Source organism: Pteropus medius, unplaced genomic scaffold, assembly GCF_902729225.1.
Source record: "Pteropus medius unplaced genomic scaffold, Ma_sr-lr_union100, whole genome shotgun sequence".
Taxonomy (NCBI): Eukaryota; Metazoa; Chordata; class Mammalia; order Chiroptera; family Pteropodidae; genus Pteropus; species Pteropus medius.
This window is the reverse complement of record NW_024344378.1, coordinates 8667175-8683250: the sequence shown is the minus strand read 5'-3', so window position 1 is coordinate 8683250 and position 16076 is coordinate 8667175. Positions and strand designations below refer to the sequence as shown.

At 42.1% G+C, this 16076-nt stretch overlaps 1 long non-coding RNA gene across 1 annotated transcript in view; it reads right to left on the bottom strand.

The window, feature by feature from the left end:
• The window catches only part of LOC120609056 (uncharacterized), a 37963-nt gene that overhangs the window by 21346 nt on the left and 541 nt on the right, over positions 1-16076 (bottom strand). The window contains exon 2 of the long non-coding RNA XR_005654639.1: positions 3531-3618. This is a non-coding gene — a long non-coding RNA (uncharacterized LOC120609056). The remainder of the gene's footprint in view (positions 1-3530; positions 3619-16076) is intronic.

Here is a 16076-nt window from a genome sequence, read left to right as displayed (position 1 = left end):
GAAAGGCAGCATAGTTGGATGGTTCTAGGTTGAGGGCGGTTAATACATATATACAAGCCATGCTGGCTGGGCTCAGGTCCTGCTCCATCACTTTCAAGCTGTGTGACCTTAAACATGCAGCTTTAGCCTCGGAGTCCTTATCAGTAAAAGATTTATCTACAACGGTGCCTTCCTCACAGGGTGGCAAGGATCACATGATAACAAGCGAAAGCACTTACACTTACTGACACTCAGAAGGCACTCGATAACTTCTATCATTACAATTATTGTTGTAACTGAGAAGAATGTTAGACTCTGTAAGGGGACACGAAAAAGGGAAAGGTCAATCTAACATGAAAGGTGTCGAGAGCAGCTTTGGGGAGGAGATGGCATAATGAATAGGTGTTTGTCAGGAGGACAACAGGGAGAAAAGGCATTCCAAGGACAAAAAGGAGTTTGTTCAAAGGCCCTGAGGCATGAAACATCCTGGCACGTCCAGAGAAGTGCTGGCTGATCAGCACAAGCAGCGTAAGGGTTCAAGGTCAAAGAGAAGCCAGAACCAGATTTGAAAGGACAGCCGAAAAGCCTTAAATGATGGAAAAATGAAGTCAGATTTGCTTTTCAGGAAGGCTTAGGTAACGTCCAGCTAGACATATTTCACCTCTCCAGGGTCACCACTGTGACGATCAGTTATCAATGCCACAAAACAGAGGACTCACTGTAATTCACACATTCTTTCCTCTGTTCACAAGCCCTCAAAGGTCTGTTTGCTCGCTTGAGTTTTAATAGCTCATCGGCTCATTTTTCTAATAGCTCATCGGCTCATTTTTCTTGTTCGGTTACTGCTGAAGGTTTTCTTTACCACGAACACTTTCCAGAATGATTTTTAAATAGTCATCTTCCTGACCACAAGGAGAGTCGTGGGTGGCCATTTCTTAGCCACCATGTAAGAGCCAGACAGCTATGATTCACCCTCGCGGCGCACACACGCAGCGGTGGCAGCTTTGCGGGGCGGGACCGGGAGATGGAGGCGGACGTGGGAGGCAGAGACAAGGTAGGGTTAGCGCCACTACTGGAAGCGAAAGCTCGTGACAGGATAGCAGCGGTCACTGAAGGAGAGGAAAAGGAACCTGTGCTGTGGCACGAAAGAGAGGGACGAAAAAGCGAAGCGCTCCCGTTAAGAGAAGTTAGTGACGAAGGAGGTCCCCGCAGGGAAAAGTCTGAGACAGGTGACCCGACTGTTTGAATTGGTCTGGATTCATCTGTTCACTTATCATTCGTGAGGGCAGCCTATCAGCCGATTCTGTGAATTCTCTTTGTTCATAAACGTCCTGAGTCTTGAGAAAATACCCAGATACCACAAAGTCCCCGACCACGAAGGGCTGGGACAGCAGGAGGAGAAATCACTGCTACCAGGCACCGGATATGTGCCGGGTATCGTCCCAGGTTTATAGCTGCTGCTTTACTTAATCTTCTCAACACCCCTTTGATAATATCGACAGGTAAGAACGGTCAGCTTTTCTGGCCCAACTTTCATTGTCCCATATTAGAGAAAACAGAGGCAGCAGGTAGGAGGGGGTCATCTGAGTGAGGAAAATAAAGCTAAAAACTCAGTTTCAGACACCCATCGCTTTAATCTCCCTCCTCCTTCCCAGAACTTTAATCTTCGGGTCTGATCTTAGATTTGCATAAAACGAACGTCGCTTTTTTTCCATTCACTTTTTCCTTTGAACACGGCATTGCCCCCAAACGCCCACGTGCTGACCCTCTCGTTCCCACTAACATGGTCGGTTCACGTGTGTGTGTTCACGTGTGCTCAAGTGCTGGCATGCTCAGTTCAGGCACAGATAGGGAGTTCTGTGATCCCCAAGTTCTCGACAAAGACATCCTCATCATTGCCACTGGCATGCCGCTTCGCATCGCGGACGCTGAGCACAGGTGGCATTTTGCTTAAGTTGTTTAAATGCGCGCGCGCGCGCGCACACACACACACACACACACACACACACAAAGAATAGCAGAAAAAGTCAAAACAAAAAATAACCTAATCTTAGCAACTCGTCATGTGGTACTCTAACGTAGCATGCATCTTATGTCAACTGAGAAATTCGAAGAGCTCTGTAGAAATATAATAAGCATGAAAAATATCAGGGTCTCTATCAATTATCAATCACTTTGTTTCTCGGACAATAATTTTTCTCCTGCAAAATCAAATCGAACAATAAATTATTTATTGAGCACCTACTGTATGATAGGTACTCTACTGCCAACGGAACAGTATAGGGTTTCTTTTCATTTCTGTCTCTTCTTCTTTAGAATATTTAAAGCGTTGATCAGGATGCTTTAGCTGTTTTCTCGTCAAGCGATTTTCTCATTATTTATGAATGTCTTTGGAAGTTTAACACTTTGGTGGCTATGCAGAGTTTTCTGGGTCTTTTTTGTTTTGTTTTGTTTTGTTTTCTTCCTACTATTGTTTTCCTCCTAAAACTTTCCTTTTCTTTTCCTACTCTCTGATTTTTAGGAAGAAAAAAAATCTAGCATCTGCAGTCTGAGACCACTTGAAATATCTGGGCTGGGGGCTGCTAATGACCTCCCAGAGATAACCCGAATTGCTGATTTAGCAAAGCCCATTCTTGACCTTGACACAAGACAAGACAGGCAAAGGGGGAAGCCTTGCTAGGGAGCAGTGAAAGAAAAAGGATCATAGAAGCGCTCAGATCTCACCAGGCCCCCTCCCCCCATTCAGCAAACACCTGGCTGAGTTGGAAAACATGACCAGTTCAACCTTCCTATTGGCACCAATTGAAGCTGTCAGCTCTCGGCTTGTCACCAGTTGCACTGGGAGGCCCCGGGCAGCCACAAGAGCCCTAATTAGGCAGAAATGACACTTCTACAACTGACCTGCCAGGACCTTTGGCAAACCATTTAACATCATTAGTTAACATTTTTTAAAAGTGTGAATGTAAATGAACAGCCAGTGGCTTTCAATGGAGTTTGCCGGTGGCATCTCCCCCCTCCCTGCTCACTCTTTCTCTTTTTACATGAATAGTCCGCTTGTTTTCTCCAGAACTGGGGGGAGGCGCTGGGGAAGAAGGAAGAAGAGGACCGGTCCTCTGAGAGGAGAGACATGCTAAAGCATAAACAAGCCCAGAGGAGCAGAGGGACCACCTCTTCCTGTCCCACTGTGGGCCCGAACACATGCAAGCCCCCCGGACCAGCAGAGCAGGGAGGGCCAGACCAATGCCAAGTCCTCTCCACAAGACATGGCTGTGAACGTGGACAGCGGCCATTCTGGGCTTTCGGTGGGTGGGCGATAATTCTGTTCCCTAACTCCAGTACCTCTGAAATACCCTTTCGCTCACATCTCCAACCACTTGTTGGCATTCTGAACAAGCTGATGTTCTGCAGCGGTTCGGCCAATGTCTCACGTGTGCTTAAGTCTACATGTACCAGTTTTAGAGGTACCTAGTCCCTCCCTGAAGGAATGAAGTTCCAGGGGTGACCATTTCAGACGCGGGTTTGATACTTACACAGATTAGCTCATTTCCTACCTGAAGCGGTTACTTCCCACCTTGAATCACACTTCATTTTGCTCTTTGCTGTACACCCACAGAAGCCGTACACGCCGACACTCTCCATCTGTGGGGGGGTGGGGGAGGGAAAGAGGTTCGCTGTGAAAATGTCACTTGGTCTATCTCTTTCCACGCCGCTCTCAGATTGTGTGCCTGTGCTCCTTGTCAGGTGAAGCGGCAGCCCGGGGTAGAAGGCAGGAAGGTTTAGGTGGGCTGCAGAGGGGCTGGGTTCCTGGTGGGCCTTTGCTCTTACCACCTGCTCGCCGGGTGGCCCTGGGCAAGGTGGATTGCCCCGAGTCTCTGTAAGACAGAGATAATGCCTTACTACTTTAAGTGAGAAAAAAAAAATAAATGGAAATATCCGAGAAGTGGGAAGTGTTGTGTACAGGTAAGGAATTGAGGGCCAATAAGAGCTGCCAAAATGGGGGAGCTCATCCAGGTTTGCGTCTGTCATTCATCTTGGAGAGGTTAAATTGAGAATCTGTCCTCTTGCTTCCCCAAGGCATGCTCAACAAAGACACGACGCCACCAGCACATTCCAAGTCCCTCCCTGTCCCCCTCTACCTCCACTCCCCGCTTACTCTCAAAAGGGCTGTGAGTATTACAAAGAAAAGGGTATGGGTGCGAAACAAATTCCTAAAGCCCACAATTATATGAGCTGTTTAGCCTCTCTGCTGGATCCTGAACAGTGTGAGGGGGAAGCATGCCTTGTCCGGCTCCAGATTTCTGGGTGCCCAGTGGATGCGCAGTAAATGTTTACTGAATTGAAAAGCAATGTGGCTCCCAGACTCGTGCTTACAACAGCTGGAATGTGTGCTTTAGGAAGGCAGCGCACGTACTGAATTTGGAGAGTTTTACTTGTCCCTGAATTAAAGATGAGTAAAACCAAGCAGGCGGCATGTGGAGGAGGAGGCCTGCAGCTAGTCGTGAGAGAGAAGGGAAAGGAAACAATCTTAGTTTGGGGCAGAAAGTGACAGGAAATACTGGAAAACGTCCTTAATCACAGTAAATGGGAAAGAGAGCGAGCAGCTCATCGTGATGGAGCATTTAGTGCTTTTAAGCTAAATACCTCAGCATATTAAGCAAATAGAGAAAAGCCAGCTAGAAGATGTCAGCAAATTGAAGCGAACAGTGCTCAGAAAGCCGATAGGAGGTGTCTGGCTTTGACCCCTTTTCCCATCACATGCCTGGTCCGCGCCTGCTTGTTTAGTGTTGCTCTCCTCTCCAGCTGCGGAGCTTATTGAAAAGCTCTTGCTCCCTGCCTGGTTTTGGCACATTTTCTGCAGGTGCCTCCTACTGCGGCCACAATGGGCTGCTAGGGAGGTTTAGACCTGTCAACAGCTACAGGGGAGGGGGTGGTGGTGGTGGTGGAGGGAGCACAACCATTGTCTTAAAGGGCCAGTGACATTGTGTGCCGCCTCGGAGCCTGTAGCCCCGGCACCTGCTAATGAGATGAATCCTTTCTCCGGCTCTCTCTTTCTCTCTTTAATGATTTAACTTGATCGCTTTGGTTCCTTTATGGAAGGGGAATTGCTCCATTGATCATATAAAGTAATTGCCTGTAAAACATTGCTCTGCCACCACTACTACTTCCTTGGCTGAAAATGTCACAGCAATTGAAAAGCTCTTAGCCCAGTTCAAGAATGAGGTTGCTCGAGAGAACAGTCTTTGCATATGTCCCCAAGTACCTGCGTGTTCCCGAGTTACAAGTTCTGGGTGTGACCAAGGGATTTTTAAGACAGAGAATTTCCCTTCCTGTAGCATAGTATGATTTTGTGTGAGGTTGTCGAAAATGAACCAAACTAAACTAAAAACTCTCTCAACCCTAAAACTAGATAGTTCGGGGAAAGAAATTCTTTTCTGAGTCATCCATGCCATTCTTTTCTCAGAAGCCATGAACCCAGAGAGACATCCACTTGGGTCAAGCGTATTTGAGGACAGCATCTTCGTTCTCATCACGCAAGAAGACATCTTTGTCTAAGAGGTAGCAGGGGCCTTGGTTTAGAAAAGAATGATGTTCTAAATTGTCTAAGATTTGCTGATTTTTTCAGACCTGTCACTTGGCGGCAGCAGTGACACACTGTGGGAATAGGGACCACACACTTAAGCAGTTTTCATAAATACTTTATTAGTCATTGCCACGCCAATGTGAGGGAGTAATTCACCTGGGGGAAAATCACTTTGTCGTAGGCATGAAACTGCCAGCGAAATAAACAGCTGTTAGTTATGGTTTCATTTTCCTTTGACAGGTGAAAGCCTAAGCTTGTATCTGAATAAGAGCAAGATACTTTTTTCAGTTTAATTGGTGGAAAGCACCACTTGCTAAATGAGATGCTGCCACGTTACTAACATTACTAATTTGGGAACAAAGCTTCAGGTGAATCACCTTCCAACTGGATGAGCCATGAATATTTTTTATAGCTGATGAAGTAAGCAGGAGACGTGCATGTTACTGTACTTGTTTAAATAGGCAAAAATGTCTGCCTGCTTATTTGACAGATGAGAGTATAGATAATTCAGCTATTAAAAGGCCATTTAAAATGATAAAGCTAAAGAAAGCCATAGAACTTTTTACATCTAAACCTTCTAAAAAGTCATGGTACAAGTTTCATAACTTGTAAATAGGTACAACACTTTTTTCCTTAGGATTTAGAAATTTTGGATTTTAGATTTTTAAATCTTGTAATATTGTTAGAATATACAGATATCCAATTAGGGCAATTACACATATTACACCAAAATATAGTGTATATAATAAAAGGTATTTTTCCCACATAGTGAAGAGAATCGTTTAATTTAAACTCACTAAATAAATTTCTGAATATAAAGAATTATTTTGACAGCCTTTTACCAGCAACTGTAGGTTTTTGTTTTGGGTTTTTGTTTTATTTTTAATGGGAAGGGAAGTCTACGTTTACATAGGGAAGTCTACGTTTACATAGCTTACATGGGGAGGTCTTTCTCTTTTTTTGGGTCTGTAAAATCAGGGTGTAGAATTAAATGACCCCAAAAGTTCTGCCTGGCTCTATGATTTCCTTATCTATAAAAATGATTTCAAACACATGAGCAGTAACTATGCCCACAAAGTTATTCCTACCAGCTTTGCCTATTGGGCAGGCAGGCAAGCTAGAGAAAAAGTGGGTTAAGCCCCTGCAGCCAAGACTAGGAGAGTCTGGACCACCGAGGCTAGCGTCTTACAGCCCCTTGCAAAGGACCTCTGGGAAGCAGGAACGCACGGGGAAGGTGGCATTTGCGGTGGAGGACGAGGGAGAGTGGCTGGCCTGAGGCTGGTGCTCAGGCCACCTGTCCTCTGTATGAACTCCCATAGTGACGGTGAGAGTGGATGGTGTAAACCAGCCTGGAGGGGGAAATAAAGAACATCTGAAAAGGAGAAAACAAGCCAAACAAGCACATCATCAAAGGAATGAATGTTAAATCTGACAGCGGCCACGGGACTGGTTTCACTTTTGCAACCTCTGGTTAATTTGCGCACGATGCAAGAGGTCTGATTAGAAAGAACTCCGAAGCTCAGAGACAACAAAGTGGGACATTGCGGTCTTATTTCTCGTGTAGGTCTTCGCAGCACGTTGTAAACCACCCAACTACACAGGGTAGAAATTCACCTGGAATTACGTTTGTTCAAACTTCATACTAAAAGAGGTTTGTCCAGATGTTGGGCATGCGTTTAAAAATAACAATGCATTTTAAAATACTGCCTCATTCCTACATCCGTGCACACCTAACTGATGAAATGTGCACAGAATGATGAGAATTATACCCTAGGCTAAAACGTGATCGTTCTGAAGGGTGATAGCTAACCCTCTTCAAAATTGGATTTGTAAATTTACTTGTGGCGTGAGAGTCACAGACATTTCAATCTGAGCCCTTTATTAGTGTTTACATTTTGTTACCAACACATATGTCACCCACTAAAAGTTAACACACAGAAACGTTAAGCTCCTTTATACTTAAATAAAAAGTTAACATCAGGCTGATGGATAACAATACCTGTTGAAATGTCTATGTTCCATATATAAGGTGTCCTTACTGTCCAGTCAGAAAATATCAATTTGAACTCTGCTTTATAGCTTCTGAATCAATATAGAACCACTGGTTAAGGGAAGAAAAAGATCTTCTTACTAGTTTATCCCTTGGTGGAATGCACAGGATCATTATAAACGAGCATCTCAGCTGCAGTTCATATGACTAAGTCAGACATGACGGAAGCTATACAAGCACAGACCTTACTCCCCTCCCCCACGAAGAGCCTGGTTTTACTTTTTTGTTTCCTGCAATCTTCTTAGCATTACATGCGGCAAAGTTTCCTTTCTTTCAAAAGTCAGAAAGCACTAAGTAGCCAAAGGAGTGTTCTCATTTTTGTTTGTTTGATACAGGATCACAGCCCTGTTCTGCCAATCATATCCTTCCAGATTACAGCTGATTTTAAAATATCCAAGTGAAAGAGATGCACTTGGGTAACGCACATATGACTGGGCCAAAGGACGAGCTGTAGATGCCTACGATAAAAAAAAAAACCTCAAAAATTGTACCTATACGTTTTGTCAAAAACAGATGAGATAGGATGGCATGAGGTGTATAGCCCTAAAGTCTGAATTTGGAGAAAAAGGCAAGTCTCTCATAAACACAGTAATCGTATCAGCTGATCCTGATGTGACAGCTGAGCCTTAACCCCAGAGGGTACGGGCATATGTGTGAGACGTTCTCTGATCCCCTAGCCAGGTTCTAGTTTTGTGCCAAGTAGGATAGTGCTTTTTTTTTCTTAGCATTAAAGCTTGAAAAAGAGTGTGAAGAGTTCAAGGCATGCCCCTAGTGAGTTAGAGTCAAAGCCAGACAACATACTCAGGAGAAGGTAAAAACGGTTATTTTCAGTTAAAAAGAAAAAAAAAAAAACCATGGTGATTCCTTTTGTTTTCATATAACAAATAATACTTGGAGATAAAATCTATTGCTATAAATATAAAGAGATCTTGTAATCCTGAATTCTTCATTTTGCTTGCATTTCCTGATTTTGCATATTTATAATCTCAAAAAAAGACAACTAATTTTCCAACAGGTTGATGAAAAATATGCAGAAAAAATTATTAATTGAGCAGAAAATATTTTTCTTGCAATGGTCTTAGTTAAGAATTCGAAATGGCTGTATTTTCAGTAAAATAATGAATGATGATACATAGGACAATATTCATTCTAAAGCTTATAAATTAATACATTTTACTTATTTCAAATAGCGTACTTTAAAATAAGTTATGTTTTTGTTCTTTCTCTACAAAACATAGTCTTTGATTCTTATTCAACAAAAGACAGTCTTTGATTCTGTATTTTCAATGTCAGCACAGAAACTTTATTTTTCCCTTATATCCTGTCAGCTTGGCTATAAAGAAAAGAAAGCATCTACGATTAGGCACCAAAGGTCAAATCTACAAGTCAATAAAAATTCCAACAAGTGTTGGCATGGAATAATTTTACATCAAAAAGAAATTTGGTACTATGTCTTTCAAACAGGGACACTATTTTTTAAATTTTAGAGGCAGAAAAATTCTTTAGAAAGGACAGATGTCTAAAGTTAACTGAGACGTCTCTTCTCTGTGAAATGCCCTGTCTCCTGAGTTTGTTTCCTAATCTTCTCTATTTTCAAAGCCCTGTTAAAGGTTATCTGACTAGAGGGCAAATATTTGGCCGTGAACTTTGGGAAAGATGGGTTACCTAGAATAGCTCGGGGATTTTTTAAATCACTTGATTGTTCACAAATCAACTCTAATTTTACAACAGTCTCACAGTAGCTATTGCAAGGGCAGCTCCTTCAAGGAGTTTTGCAAGTCCTGACAAGGGCAGTGGGAGAGAGTAGACCCTGGATCACTCACGTCGCTTCCTCTGGCCGTATCTCTACGCACACGAAAATAAATGGCGATCACAGCAGCCACCTCGATGCTTCTATTCCAAACCTCTCTTTTACCGCAATGATTTATTCCAAGTGAGAATGCCACCACACAAAATCATCCTAATATACATCAACTCTTCATTTGTCTGAGTACTATTATGTTAGATCCTCCGACATGAGCCTCTCCTTCCTATCCCCACACCACAGCACTGAAAATACAGTTATGCTGATTGTAGCCCAAGCCAAAAACAGGCATCGTTAGTAATGTATTCAAATTTCCACTCTAGAAATAACATTTTAGTCTTTTCATCCTTACTATATCTCTTAAATATTAATAGAAACATTATTTTTCTGAGAAACTGATTCAGATCATTACTACTACTTTTATTTCTATAATATCTACCTAAGGTGTTAAATGCACAATCACAAAGTATAATAATTATATTATTTAATTAAAAACAGGAACCATTTTCTCTTGCTTACAATTTTGTGTATTTAAAAAACTGAACAGAAATTTAATCTAACACATTAGATTGGCACTAGAGATTCATTCATGAGTGTCGCCCTAAATAATTTTGTAAGTACATAGGGCTCCAATTATAATAATTTATATAACTGTCATATATGAAAGAGATGCAGTTAAATCAAATCAATATTGAGAAATTTGCCTAGAATGCTTTTATTCACTAAAAATCCTTGGGACTTCACTCCCCCAAAACACGATTCTTCAAGAAATAATTCTCATCTGTGTCTGTGACTAGTGTTTTTTTTTTTTTTCCAATATTCAAAACACTAAAATGCTCAAACTTTTTAAACAGGGCCCGAAAAAAGCAAATCAAATATGAAAAAAGAGAAAATAACAATGAAAAACAACCCTGTAATTTGCCAATAACAAAGATAAAGAGTTTTTAAAGCCCTCAAATAATTTTTGAAAGTTTAACACTACCATAAGTTTCATGACCAGGACTATAGAAATCAAACCATCGATGGTAAAGGCAGAGACAGTCTTTTCATTTTGCTAATAAGAAATAGATAATTCCTCTTAAACAGATTAACTTAAAGTACATTTTCACGGATGCTAAAATCCCCTTCAATCGGGTTCTTAAGTTTAAGTACAAAAGTCAAACAATTTATTAGCTCTTATTCAAGTGCAACAACAAAATAGGTAGGCACACACCTCTCAGGGGCCAGGGGACAAACCAAATCAATATTTGCACCAGTAACAGAGAAAACATTTTTAGCCATAACTTAATAAAGCATCTAACTAGCCCCCTCAACTGGGATTCTTTCTCCCTTTCTTCTTTCCTGCTCCCTACGTGGAAAATATGTTTAACATTTACTTCATTCACAATAAACGCAATTACTGTTTTTATTTTGCTACTTTTATATTAAGAAAGGAAGTACAATTTAAAAACCCTGGCTGTTGTAGGATATTTCATATGTATTCATTTTGCTTTATTAGCCCCATAATTATGTCACGAAAATACTCTTAAGTGTATCTACTTCTATAAAGTTAAAAAATTATCTATTTAAAAATGGCAAAATAGCTTGCTTAAAGAATTTCTTTTGCCCGATTTTTCTCTTTTCTCTTTACTGCCTGAACTCACTGGTTAATAGCCCTACTTCCAGTTTCATTCTGCCTATATAGAAATTGTATGTCTATGGCCTGAAAAATACCAATTAAACTGCCAGCAGTAGCATCTCCAACAGTAACTTTTGGTCTTCAGTGTCAAAACCTTTTGAACAAATGACCGGCAGGCTAAATCTAAAACAGCCCTTGACGGGATGGGATGCCAGCTTTCAGCACTCACTTTCTAACTACGGCTCCAGCTTTCTGCTGTATTTAGGAAGCGAGAGAGAAATAACACATCAACTTTATAATTTGCACAAATGGTAAAGGTTAAAATAAAAGTGAAAGATTACTAGAAGGTTTGATTACTTCGAAATGTCACTAATATTGTCTTAAAAGGAGAGAGGGAGAGGAACTTCCCCTATCATTTAATTCAATTCCACCTGAATTCCTACACAAAGCTAAATAAAGGCTTTCAAACAAATACTGTAAAACTGCAAAAAAAATGCTACATTTTCTTTTTCTTTAATTTCTTTGGTAATAATTACATCATTTACTGTGTGTTGGGCACAGCGGGAAGAAGTTTCATGGATTTTTAATCTCGCAGCAATCCTATGAAATAGAAAATATTAGCCAATGAGGAAAAGGACCCAGAGAGGTTAAGTAACTTGTACAAGATCACACAGCTGGGAACTGGAAGACTAGGATTGAATCCATGGGGTCTGACTCCAAAACCCAATACTTTGGGGCCGTCCTGGCTACATCTATTTTCAAACCATTCCTGGGTAAAGCTTTACCCTTTCTCTTTCTGATACGATCCATGAAGAAATCTTTTAGAGCAGTACTTTCAACCTTGGCTGCACATTAATAACATATATAAAAAATACTTATGCTCGGGCCCCATGCCTAGAGATTCCAATTTAGTAGGTCTAGGGTAGGGCCCAGGCATTAGTATTTTTCAATTCAATAGCAATGAATAAAATACATAATCCTCCTCTCTGTGGTGCTTAAATTCTAATGGTGCTTAGGTTCCGGTAGAATCTCATAGAATCCCAGGTGATTCTAATGTGCAGCCTGGACTGAGAACAAGTGATCAGGAGAGTAATACCACTTACCCAAGTTGCTTTCTCCAAGCCCTCAATGCAAGCAACTCAGCTGGCAGAGAATAGGCAAGAGTCTAGCAAAAGCGGCCATGACTCAGAGAGTTCTAGATCTAAGAAGCTGCGGAGCACTGTGGGAAACACATGGGCATTGCAGTCAGCCGGACCTGAGTTCAAATTCCATCTCCACGAGTTAACTGTCTAACTTTGGGCCAATTGCTTGCTTTTTGTGGTTGTTTTGCAGATTCAATGAAATGATATAAGGAGAGCCCCAGGCACATAAAAGTGCTCCATCAATGACAGTTGCTCTGTGGTTTTTGCTGCTGTTACCACAGTGGTAATGATTACTGCCAGGGGTATTAATAACGAAAAAAATCAAGTTACGAAAAAAAATTTTCATTAGTCCTACTTTTATTAATGGCATTTAATTTGCAGCTATTTATATGTTGCAATTAGCTTGGCTCATATTTCTCATTGATGACAACTGGGTGAAGGTAACATTACTCCCTTTTTCTAGATGAGAGAAAGGCAACCTTTCCATCTATTCTGTCTCCAAGTCCTATGATTCTCTGATCAAAGACACCTGCACTCACGTTCATTAGTTCCCTACGAAAAATGATAGTCAACACAGATGGCAGATGCAGGAAAGAAGAATTAACAAGCACTTGATAGCAACCGCAGAATGACATCTACATCATCACTTCTGAATAGTAGAGTCATGGCAAACAAGTTCCAATTTATACAAAGGTGTCAGAAAGGATTAAGGAGAAATGAACACGCACATTTTTCTTTATCCTCATTCATTTAGGAAATGTCTGGCATAGTTTAGAAATTCTACTTAAAATGCAGACAGAAGACTGGTTAATTTCCTCTATGAAGAGTCTTCCATTAGCCGATAGTAATATATGAATATGTCCTAATATTTTATCCTGAATCAGAGCTACGAAGTAGAAGAGATCGAAGAGAGACCCAGTTCATTGGTTCTCAATCAAGGTCCCCAAGACACCTGTGGACCATGGGCAAGGGTCCCACAATTTCAAATGTACACCAAACACACTCCCAAAACTGAAGAACTGCCTACCCATAAAATGTATTCTTTGTCATATGTACAGTTTCCATGAATGAAATACAAATGCCTCTAGACATACTGCTGAATTCACAGCCACTACAACCACTATTACAGGGTTAGGGCAGCGGTCCTCAAACTTTTGTTGTTAAAAGTCTTCACACTCAAAAAGGTTAGGAAACACCTATCGAGTTCACTCCCCTCATTTTATTGAATAGGTCCTAGAAGATCTTGGGGACAGCTGCGAGTCCGACCTAGGTTTTCTAATTCTCAAATGATCCTGGTCCCACACCACACATCCCTTCCAATGAGAAGTTAACGGTCATGACTGTGTCCTCTTTCTTATATCCCTTCTTCTCTAAAGAAGGGGAGTACAGTCCTACCCTCTCTCCCTGGATATGTTCCAGAATTTTCTCTATCTCCTGAACCTTTCCTTTCCCTTTCCTTCTCTTCCTTTCCCTCCCCTTCTCAACTACCCAGTCAGATCCTGAATTCAAGAGGACAAGATCCCTTGTCCTTCCAGAAGATTCTTTTATTCTTATTCAACCCAAGCTAAAATCAAATGCATCCTGTTCCCACCAACAAAACCATATCACTCTCATTTATCCCATTTCTGTCAACTGTTAACAGAATTCTACAAGCTGGCCTCAATGGAGTCCATCTTTGGTTCCCCAACCTCACATCCAATCACTCAAAGTGATTTTCATCCTTCCTTCCTATTATCTCTCATCCTTCTCTTTCTATTGCTACCATTATTGTTTAGGGCCTTACATCTGTAGTATTTTCCACCTGGGTCTCCTGCTTTTTGTATAACCAACGCCCATCAAGCCTACCCACTGCTGCCAATTAACTTCCATTTTGCCTACCCTGTACTCAGAAATTTGGAATTGCTTCTCACTCTTATGGAATGGTATTCCAGTCCCTCTACGACCTCACCTCAGATGGCTTTTCCATCCTTATTCCTCGTTATTCTTAAAAATAAACCCTTTGCTCCAGGCAGCAGATATACTCATTAGTCACCCAACTCCAAAACATTCGACTGTTAGGTATTAAACATTTATTATGTATAAACTCCATTCATTCATTCAACAAATATTTACCGAGCATCTATTCTGTCACGTAACGTACTGATGCTGGGGATGCAAAGGCGAAGACGACACAGCAAGTCTCTGTCTTTACGTAACTTAACGGCAAACGCATTACAGAGAGGAGACTCTGAGACATGGTGGTCCCAGCCCAGGACACTTCCAATCTTCCATTAAAATGTTAAATGAGTCAAGACATCCCTGAGGGCTTAACTTTGTGGCCCAAGCTACAGGTGAGGAAGGAGTTCAGAAGAAAGGAAGGAATGAGTGAGGAAAGCTGGAGTGTGGAGTATGGCCTCTTTAAAGAAGTCAGACTTAACTGGTGGGTGTACCAGAGAAGGGGGCGCCTTCGATCCAGGGGGATGTGAGGAAAGGCACGAAGGTGGAATGGACACAGCAGCGACAGCACAGGCTTCTTCTGTACAAAGGGTCATTCGGCACTATTCAGCAGGGCACATTCTCTGTCCCTGCGGGGCCCCAGGCTCTGGGGTGGATGTGAGGATGACTCAGACTCGGCCCCTACCACCAAGGGATGTCCATCTAGCAAGAAGGATAAAGCAGGTCCATGATGATCTATCACACCCCCCAAAGTGAGACCTTCCTCTCCATTAGAGATTTGGCGAACACAGTGAGTTCAGAAGGTCTGGGTCCCTAAAACAGTATTTATAGTGTGGACAAAAAAGCGGCCACATACTAAACCTGACAACCCAGAGACTGAATATAAACTTTCTTAACTAAAAGCGGGTCATGGTGGGTAGTCCGTCCTAGGCCTGTAGCATCCTTGATAAAGGTCAATCTTTGCCTTTGAAATCGTCTATTGTCTCTATGCATCTAAGATAATATGCCTTTGAAATGTCAGAGTAATCTTCTTTTCCAGGCTCCTGGAAGGCACAACTGCCTTCACCAGAGCACAAGACCGCATTGTTACCCCGCTGCCCACACACCCTCTCTATGTGCTGTAAATGTTAACTATCCTGTACCCATCCGTGTAAACGTATGTGTCTGTGTGGCTTTTTATCCAATCTCAGAGATTTCCCCGCTTTGCTTTCTCCAGCCTCCCTAATCTATCGCCAGTGAATTTCATGTAATCCTCCTTACACCTTCTCCTTTTATTCTAATACATGTTGAAACTAACTATCTTGCTTCAAAGAGATTTCTCACTTATTTTCTCATTTTATCCTAAGTGACCAGTGAAGCAGGCAGAGTAGGGAACGATTACGTTTTCCAGATGAGCAAAGTGCGGCATACATGCTTTAAGTGATCCGCTTAGGTCAGGAACACAAACAAGCAAGAGTAGAATAAGAACACAATGTGCCTCTCCACCCATTTCTGCAGCAGAAGTAACTAGAGCACAGGGGGCACATTACGTTTTATGACTGTATGTGACACCTGGCAGGTGCAATGAAGCCAAGCAGTTTGTATTTAAAAGGGCAGGACGCAGACAGCCCGTGAAGGTTCTGGAGAGGGAACCTGACCCAATCACAATCTTCCATTCCCAATTCTCAAGTCTTGCCTGTAACACCCCCGCCCCTAGGCCTGTGGAAACCATAACCACACCTACGGTTCACCCCAAACCTTTTCTGTCCACACTGTTTTTCCCTTCCACTGATTTCGTCCCGCTAATCTCCCAGGGATGGGCGCGGAGCCGTTTGTCTCCAGGACTTCACAGTCTCCCTGCCAGCACGGTGCTCGGCTCAGGGCAGGTGGTTAAATATCGACTGAATGACTCCATCTGGGACCGCCAAAGAGCATACCCCCCGAGTTCCTACATCCCTCCCCGGAGAGTCACCCTCGCCACTCGGAGT